Here is a 10,414-nt window from a genome sequence, read left to right on the forward strand (position 1 = left end):
GACATTTAAATGTTGACATAATATATTCCCACAATAGAAATCAAATAACTTTGGGATCTCATGATTTTTTTTCCAGTGGTGAAATAAAATCAGATCTTCCAATTCTTTCAGACAAAAGCACTGATATTTAAGGGCCATGTTATGAAGAGAACCTCCTTTTTGCATTTTAATATTATTATAATTAGTAAGAATTAAATTTAAGACAACTATATTAACTGCAAATCTAAGTATTATTGTTGCTTCAGAACAATTTATGAAAAAAAGATCATGAGTTTACTTGTGTCTGAAAATTCTGTGGCTCCATAAACACGGATGGCAGGTTTACATGGTTTTCCTCATCAGTGAAGTTGGCATTTCTATACTTTTTACAATTACTTATTCACAGCAGTCTATAAGTTTTGTATTGTAATAGGAGGGTACATATGATTTTTTAAATTTCTCTTTATGTACTATCATCTGTACCAAAGATGTATACCACTTCCAATTCATTCGTAGTATCACTATGTTGAAAGGATATTGATGTCACATTCGGGCTTAGCAGGAAGTAACAACAAGAAAGTCTGGCAACAGATGCCAACCCTAACTCACAGAAGATTACCTTTTTATAACCCAAGAGTGCCATTATTACCCGCGGAACCCTCACCAAATAAGTAGGAAAACTACACTGAGAAGAACTCGGCCCAGCTGTCTCTGGCCCATTTCCCTTTCTACCGCCTCTTGTGCATCCAAGCAATCTAATTTGATGAACAATCTTCCAGTTGGAAAGATGGGGACTTCACACTGCGAAGACCCAAAGATCTGCCTTCCAAAGGCCAATCACCATTGTATCCTTCGTTCCTTTAAATGTCGTGTTTATTTGAATATATTAAGAATAATATCAAGGTAATTATCTATGTACAAAATTTATGTTTAATTTTTTAGGAACCATCATACTGTTTTCCACAGTGGCTGTACTTTTTACATTCCCACCAACAATGCACAAGGGTTCCAATCGCTCCATATCCCTGCCAACACTTGCTATTTTTTGATTCTGGGACAGCAAACCTAATGGCTGGGAAATGGTATCTCACTGTGGTTTGGATTTGGGTTTCCCTGATGATTAGAAATGCTTCACATCTTTTCATGTCTTTTGGCCATTTGTGCATCTTCACTGGAGAAATATCTATTCAAGCCCTTTGGCCATGTTTTAATCAATTTCGGGGGGGAGGTGGAGGATTCTTGTTGTTGAGTGTTTCCATCCCTCCTCTTTTTCCCTCCAAACACTCTCTCCCTGTGATCTCACCCCTTCCCATCTATTTAAGCTCCTTCTGCACCACAGGCCTCCAAAGGGAGGTCAAAGAATGCGATGCGCCACTGACGCATGTGTGTGTGCAGAGATGTTTTCCTTTGCCTTTTGTATTAAACTATGAATGGAATTAAGACTTACTCATATTTAATATGTGGACTAAAATGGCACCTTCACCCCATCCTTATCTCAGATAATCCCATGTCCTACATGAAAAATGAGAGTCCTGGGGGAAATAGGATGTTCCACAAAGAGCATGGGCTGACAGTGCTGACCTCACTCTGGCTGTGTGGATTAAAGGAGCTCCTTATAACCAGAGTTGTAAAAGATTCCTGCAAAGAAACTGGGACTGAAGAGTGTCCTCAAAATAGAAACACATAAATCAAGAAGAAATCGTAATGCTGACACTTTTCCTACTCTGAATAAGAAATTTTCATTATCCACATTTCAAGGTAAAAACCAAGTATTTCATCCAGACCTGAACAACAGACAGTTTAAAAATTCAAATGATCAAGAAGACGATTTGACCTCTGGATTACATTGACTATTGCTAACAATAAACTTTACCGTACATGTATACTGCACCTTGAGAAACTAAATAAACCAATAAGATTAAAACACTTAAAAAGTAAGCCTCCGCACTTAATAAGATTGGCCATTATTCTTAACTTAAAGAAGTAATATGTTAAAATATAGCAGCATTGTATAATAATTTGCAGAGATGGAATGTAGTCATGGCAACATCTTGGGCCCTGCAGAGTTCCGCTGGTTTGGTTTAGGTCAAAGTACAAATAAATTATTTTTCTTAAAAAAAAAAAAAAAAAAAAGACATGTTCTAAAATTACTAAGTAGTGCTGTGATTCAATAGAAAAAAAGAGTAGAAAATCTGGGACCAAGCTTGAAATGTAAACATACTCAACGGCACTTCTGAGAAAGGTGATTCTATAATGATGAGGTAGAAATGACAGTAACTGATTTCAGGGAAGACATTTAAGCTTTGGAAAGAGCATTTTGTAACAAGATGTTTGTGCATATTTGCAGCCCCTGGGTTTTTGTTGTTGAAAACAATGTATGCCACCTCTCATCTCTGCCCAGACAGAGAACTTTCTAACACATTTCAAAATATTCCGGAGTTTAGCTTCGGTTTAAATTCATTTGATAATAATGCAAAAATTCAACTTTCTGTTAGTTTGTAAAGACAGTTAATTTTAAGGAAGATGAAAATTCAAAAATCGCATTTCAATTGTTTGAGGAAAAAAGTTTTTCATAATTTGTGGACATCATTAAAATGAAGTCAGTAATGATTTCATAAAGTCCATATTGTCCTTCCATTTAGAACTACACATTTTGTGATTATCTTTTAAACTATTATATCCGGTATTGAAACCAAAACTGTGACATGAACTGAACCTAGAAGTAAATTTTCCAAGCACTTTATCCTAAATATTAAACTAAGATTTTAGAAATAATGATGGATATTCAATCCTATTATTCTAACTTTAAGCTGATAATTAACATGTTATCATTAATACAATATTTATTATATTTAATCCATTCTATTTAAGTAAAAACAAAGATATATCATTCATAGGCAAAAATGTTTTTTATTATTATTGTATTTTAAGTTTTAGGGTACATGTGCACAACATGCAGGTTTGTTACATATGTATGCATGTGCCATGTTGGTGTACTGCACCCATTAACTCGTCATTTAGCATTAGGTATATCTCCTAATGTTATCCCTCCCCCCTCCCCCCACCCCACAACAGTCCCCAGAGTGTGATGTTCCCCTTCCTGTGTCCATGTGTTGTCATTGTTCAATTCCCACCTATGAGTGAGAACGTGTGGTGTTTGGTTTTTTGTCCTTGGGATAGTTTGCTGAGAATGATGATTTTAAAATATTGCTTACTTCAGCTTTGTCTCATCTTACGTAAATATTTTGTACATATACTGAATGTGCATAAATATATATACACGCACATTAGTGCTAATGTATTTATATATAGATAATATAAAAATAAAATATTCATATTTGGGGTATATAATGAAGATTTGCTAACCCCACTTGGATCCCACAAGCACCTCAAATCTAATATGTACAAAACTGAACTCCACACCATTGCCCTTCAAAAACCTGTCTGTCTGCTTCTCCGGTCTTATGGAATGATACCACCTGCTGCTCACTTGCCTACATTTGAAGGGTCAGGGTCCTTCGCAGCTCCTCGTTCTTCCTTTCATTAACATCCATAGAGTCCTGTCCATTGTGGCAGCCAGAGGCCTTTGTCCTCTTCCTTCAACCCTTACAGGCCCCATCTGGCCTGGCTTCTGCTCTCCTCTGTCTCGCTAATTACAAGAATCTCCTAAGTGACCTTCCTTCCTACAGTGCTGCTGTCTCCCGATCCCCAGTTCAAGCCGCAGAAGAGTGATCTTTCAAAAACAACAAATCATAGGCTGCATCTTCTTAAGAACATTCAGTAGTTTCCCATTGCCCTTGGATACACTCCAATCTCTTCTTCTTCAGCACACAGCGCCTGCTGGCATCTGTAGCCTCCCCTCCCTCACACTCTACCATGGAGCTAGTCAGCACTTTTTCCATTCTTCATGTGGCCCCTTGCCTCTCTGATGCTCGCACACATGCCCCACCTCCTAGCTAATGGTACCCGCCCTGCAGTTTTCTGTGCAGAGGGCCCCTGCTAGGTGAAGCCCTCTCAGACGGTCCCTGCGCCTCCTTTAACATACCACTTTGAACATAGGAAGACACATCTGATGAATAATTTGAACTGCTTCCAGAACAAGAACAAGGTCTACATTGCTCACCAGGGTAGACTTGGTGACTTGCACAGTGTCTTACCCATACCACACCTTTCTTTAATTGATATGTATTGAATACACATATGAATACTACTGGTATAATTTTACACTCGGTTCAAAATAAGCTCTCTGTTGTCCAATGTGCATTCATGGGATGAAAGTCACCTCCTCTTTTCTTTTTCCAACTATAGGATTATTTTTCGGAAACTATTCCCGCTAGCTGTCTTACACTGTTACTTCTATCTCTTAAAACAGATCTTCTGCATTCAAATCTCCCTATCATGAAGTACCAAATATATTTACTTTCTTGGGTGCCATGTTTAAATGTATTTTTTACTCATGTTCAATGATCATCATCCCCCTTCTCAATCCTTTCCATTAGAAAGGTGTTAAAAACAAGATAATTGATGTACAAAAGCAATGGGGAAACAGATTAAGTCATGAGTCAAAAACTTCTCAACCAATTAGTTAAAATGTTGAAAGAAAGGACAAGCTTTCTGACCACATTACCCAAGGCCACGATAATGCTTCTCATGTAAAGGTATTCCATAACATCCTTTTACTTTTTTTCTAATAATAGTATTTAAATTTCCAGTATTTTGCATACTATCATAATTACATTAAAGTATCTTAAAGCTGTTTTTTTAATTTTTAATAATGCCATTCACTAATATATAAATTTGTAAAACTATGGAAACTTTGAGGAAGGAATTTCAAACTTAATATGGTTGGCCCTCCATATCTACAGGTTCTGTACCCATGGATTCAATTGAGGATCAAAAATATAAAAATAGTAATGATAGTAATCATAATAATAAATGACAATATGACAATAAAAATTAAACACAAATTTTAAAAATACAGCCTAATTACTAGTTATATAGCATTTGCTTTGTATTCAGCATTATGAGTAATCTAGAGATGATTTAATGTACGTGGGAGAATATGCATAGGTTAGATGCAAATACTATGCCATGTTAAATATGGGATGTGAGCATCTACAGATTTTGGTGTCCATGGGGATCCTGGAACCCAATCCCTCTCAAATACCAAGGGACAACTGTGGTCAATCAGACCACTTCTGCATTACATTTGAGCCAGAGAGCAAGAGACTGAATTTTTACGTTTTTAATAACTGCACAGCTCTTACCATCAATGTCAAGAGTATGGGGAAAAAATGAATGAATCATGCCTTTATTTATCAGCCAAGCTGTGAGAGTGTAGTCATCAGAGTACTGGTCCAACAAGGTTGGCAATTAATGATGCAATAAAGGGTAAACAATTAACTAGTGTAATTAAAAAGATTCTGAATCTCATGTCTAAATGTTACCCCGGACAGCTGGATCATTTGCCTGGAGAAAAGTTTACACTCTGATTTTTTTTATAAGAAAAAATAGACTCGATTTTCATTTTCATATTCTCTGTTTACATGATAAAGAACGTTCTCCGGAAAATATACATTAAGCTATTTCAACTCTGTTAAGGTATGGTATGCAATTTAATTTTGAATATTCTGTCAAAACATTGTTCATCTGTAGCATTGCTTTCCTAACTGTGGGACGATAATTTCCTGTGTAACAAATTCCTCAGAAAGGTTCCTAAGGAAACGAGGCAAGAACACCAAACTAATTCCAGGTTTAACATGACAGCAAACGGCACAGAGGAGGGAAGGGAAAGCTCACTCACGGGAGACATGTCATAAATGATAGCCTCTAAAGACTGACTGTGGAATAAGGCAGCTGTCACATACACACTAGCATTAATACTTGCCTTTCTCCTCTGTTTCGTCCTTTCGAGAAAATATGTGATCATGTATCGTCCATGATGCTGTAATATAGGGTTAGTTATATTTTTCTTTTGATGTAGCACCATATTTATTTACAAGATGGTTGTAAGGACATAGCGTCTTAAGGGTTAAAAACAGAGGTACCAGAAGCCTAGAAGAGCATGGATTCACACATACAATGAAACAACAGATTTTTCCTTTCTTTTCTTAGATACCAGAAGATTAAAAAGCCTTATAATGTCTGTACTGTCCTCCGTATCTCCCCTTCCCCAAATGGTGGAAGGATCGATTTGCCTCCCTCTTGGCTCCTAACTCTCACAGACAAGGCTCTTACAAGAGAGCATGACTTACCTTCACTAATAAAAGAGCCATCAGTCTACCAGCCACTCCTCTGAAAGCAGGAGGAATAAACCTCCTTTTAGGGACTGCCCCTTTCCTCAGCTGGTCCTGTCCTGAGAATGAGGAAGTCAGGGCTTTTGTCACTTGAGGCTTTTTTTGTCACCTATTATGAGGCAATAGAAAATACCAAACTACACACTTAGGTATTCAAGTGAGCTTAGGGGCAGGCACAAGAGCCACACACACCGGTGACTCAGGGCTTAGCTAGTTAATAACAACATTTCTGAAGTATATTAATAATAATACTCAAGCAATAGTGACAGGAAATGTGTGAAGTGACAATATTAACTCAAAGAGCTAGTATCCCTGAGGCTTACTCTGTGCCAGGCTGGGGGTTTCACATTCTTATTTTACTCATCACAGAAACCCTCTGAGAACATGCACTCCGTGGTTACCATCTTATAGATGAGGATCGGGGTGAGAGAAGATTAATACATTCCCCACAGTCTAGATCACCAGCAGAACTAACAAATCTTGGGCAAGGACCCAGGAAGCAGAAGCAGAAGCAGCACAGAGCCGGTCTGCCTTTTTGTTTTTTTGTTTTGTTTGTTTATTTGTTTGTTTGTTTGTTTTTGAGACGGGGTCTTGCTCTGTTGCCCACATTGGAGTGCAATGATGCGATCATACCTCAATGCAACCTCTGCCTCCTGACTCGAGGGATCCTCCCACCTCAGCCTCCTGAGTAGCGGAGACTACAGGTGCACATCACCATGCTTGACTAATTTGTGTAACTTTTGTAGAGACGGGGTTTCATCATGTTTCCCAGGCTGATCTCAAACTCCTGGACTCAAGCAATCTACCCCCCTTGGCATCCTAAAGTTCTGGGATTACAGGTATGAGCCACCATGGCTGGCCTAGTCTGACTTTAAACATAATACATAGGTGATTTTATATAAGTTTTAGGAAGCACTTTGCTTTCAAAGCTGTCTTAAATAATTTTTGTGTTTGATACAAAAGGGGCTTAGAAGAGAATAGTAAGCCTTGAAATTAAGATCGTTAAACATTAACATTTTGTAGTATTATTTTGCTAAATATTTCAGTATCATTAAAAATGAGGAATTTCTCACTGAATAAAAAATGGATTAGCCCATCTGCTCACGAGATGGGATTTTTTTAATTTTCTAAAAAAATAAAATTTAATTAGGAAAATAGTAGAAATATTTTGTAACACAAGGAAGAAAAGCAGAATCCAATAATATTCTGAGTTAAGTATTACTCTGTATTTGAAGGGTACTTAACAGTATTTTTCTAGCAATGAAAGTCCTCGCCTGATTTCAAAATATCCTTTAAAATATTCGCTAGCCAAGTGACCTCAGGTGAGTCTCTCTAATTTGTTGCTGACATAACTTATGTGAAAATCTTTGGAAATGGCAAAGCTCTTTATGAATGTTACTAACATTAGGTGATGTTATTCACAGCCCTTATAAGCCCATCAATCTCAACTTAGCATGTAACGTAACGAACAATGGGAGGCAGAGAGGATGACACTAAGGGGAAGAACTCTCCCCAGTTCAAGTTCTGATTTACTGAATGAAAAATATATCTGGGCAAGAACAACTCTTAATCACAGAAAAGGGCCTTTTCTTGCTTTAGAATGAAAAGAATCTAGTCCTTTTCTGCTACGATCTCTTTAATCCATGATAGAGCTTGGATGCATGTTCATACGGGCATGCTTTCCACCAGCTACCTGTCACATGCCACAAAATTTGAAATGTCTTAGAAATGTGTCCCCTAGCCCCCTTTAAACAGGAAGAGCAAACTGATTTCCAAATGCAGGATGCTCTATACAGTGTAACCAATTACAGGAAAAAGAAAATATTGTAGTTGAAAAGGAAAAATCAAAACATTCAATTTCATTTTAATGTATTGTTAAGGAAAAGGAATGCATAGCGGTGCATCTCAGATGTTATTATGTTTGGGCATCCCCTCCAGAGCCTTTTGAACCGTAGATTCTGATTCATGGGATGGCGTTGGGTCTCAGAGTGAAAAAGACAATTCCATTTCTTGACATCAGTGGTCCTCTTCATTCATACCACCTCCCACCATCAGACGAACTGCCAGAATTTTCCTTAGGCATCTACCTGTTAGATGGATTCGGGGTGAGTTCTGTAAGTACAGAGGGCATAATGCACAATGGTCCTGAAAAGAGTGGGGAGATGCTGAGAACACAGGAAAATATCAAAGCTTGAGTGACACAAATAACCTGAAATCATCTGGGGAGGGTTTTGGGACCCCGGATGCCCCACCAGCTGCGCAGACTCCCGGGAGTCAGCGTGACATCTGCTTTCTCTCCTCCCCTGCAGCACTTCACAGAGCCACCCGGGTGTGAGAAAAGACATTTGACGAGGATGATGAATGAAAATGATACTTTACCAGTTCTTTCTGCAAAAAAGCCTGAAATACTCTAAGATCATTTGATGGAGGTTTCCCGGTGAGAAAGCAATCACAACTGACTTACAAGGGAGCCTCCATCAATACAGTACATAGATTAAAAAAAAAAAAAACACGGTAAAAAAAAACTCATCATAGAACCATAAGGCTTCAGAAATGTGCTATGGTTTCATATTTTTCTTAATTAGGTGCTCGAAATGTGAGTAAAAGCGACTACAACTTCTGTTCAGACTGGACTTCCAAATGCTGGAAGCACGGTAAACTCGGCACAAGAAGTACTTGTGAAGGAATGGGCTTCTAAAGAGCCTGCCATGGACCCTTTCCACATCTACTAAGAAGTTTTGGCATTATATGCCATAGGCCCTCTGAGTGTAGCCAGAAACAAACAAACAAACAAAAAGCCAGCATCATCGGCACCTGGGGGATTGTCAGAAAAGCACTCTCAGACCCAACTCCATCCTACGAATCAGAATCTACAGTTCAGCAGGCTCCCAAGGGGATGCCCAAAAACAACAACATCTGAGATGCACCGCTATGCATTCCTTTTCCTTAACAATAAATTAAAATCAAATTGAATGTTTTGATTTTTCCTTTTCAGTTGCAGTATTATTTTTCCTGTAATCGCTTACACTATATAAAGCACCATGCATTTGGAAATCGGTTTGCTTTACCTTCTTAAAGGAGACTGGAGATCACATTTTAAGACATTTCAAATGTGTTGTACATAACAGGTAACTGGCAGGAGGCATGCGTGTATGAACATGCATCCAGGCTATATCGGAGATTAAAGAGATCTTAGCAGAAACAATGGCGATAGCAACAGTTGACAAGTGCTTTAGAGATCTGTTTTATTCAAGCTATCATTTAAATTCATGCCAAACACACCTCCACCCTAGTCTTTCCCTCCAGTGATCTCACTTGGTTTAAAAAAAATACATGCTGTTAGAGGTTCCAGTTACTCCCTGAGCAGGTGGGAGGATGGCACAGAGCTCTTCAATCACTCATCTGCAGAGTTCGGGGATGTTTTGAGTATGAAAGTCATTATACGACAACAAATCCTCTTCTATCACATTTCACTTGTGAGTAATTATTGTGTTCTAGCAAGTGGAGGATTAACAGTTCTTCCTCGCAGTAACAGAGAGCACAGCAGGTGCTTCCCCCTCACCTGCAGGGGCCTCTCTTTAGTTGCAAAATTCTGCCTGTGTTTGAGTCGGCATCTTGCCCTCTCAGACAGTGAGGATACGTGGTGATCTCCTCCACCCGGAATTAAACTAATAATTTCTGTCTTCCTAGAAAAAAATATATTTGCTATGTAACAAGATTAGGGGTAAGGGGCTGATATTTAGCTGGCCTACCGAGTTTAGTGCTTAGTTTAATTCTAATTAATGCCATGCAGATGAAGCCATCTTCCTGCTCTTATTCTGGTCACATCATGTAAAATCGTAGGTGTTATATGAGCAGTGTCCTAACATCTTCACTTTATCCTTCTTACAATCCATCTTTCAGACTCCAATCTTTTATCACCTACCTAAAATCCCAGTTTCCTCATCTAGTATGCTTCTGCTTCCAATTTAAATCACTTATTATTTTAATATACAGATAAAGTCTAAGCTCTATAGCTTATCATGAGAGGATCTCCTTTATAAGAAATGCTAGTTATTTCATATTGTTTGCTGTTGCCAGGCATTGTACAAGCACATTCCATACATTAATGCAATCCACTGTCTGATGTAAGTTCAATT

The 10,414-nt window shown here is 38.2% G+C and overlaps 1 long non-coding RNA gene across 1 annotated transcript; it reads left to right on the forward strand.

The window, feature by feature from the left end:
* Nucleotides 1-3,062: 3,062 nt before the first annotated feature.
* LOC131383339 (uncharacterized) lies at nucleotides 3,063-9,248 on the forward strand. The gene is made up of 2 exons (XR_009213324.1): nucleotides 3,063-7,114; nucleotides 8,861-9,248. It is a non-coding gene; the product is annotated as an uncharacterized LOC131383339 (long non-coding RNA).
* The last annotated feature ends 1,166 nt before the right edge of the window (nucleotides 9,249-10,414 follow it).

Source organism: Hylobates moloch, unplaced genomic scaffold (genome assembly GCF_009828535.3).
Source record: "Hylobates moloch isolate HMO894 unplaced genomic scaffold, HMol_V3 SCAFFOLD_4, whole genome shotgun sequence".
In the NCBI taxonomy this organism is placed as follows: domain Eukaryota; kingdom Metazoa; phylum Chordata; class Mammalia; order Primates; family Hylobatidae; genus Hylobates; species Hylobates moloch.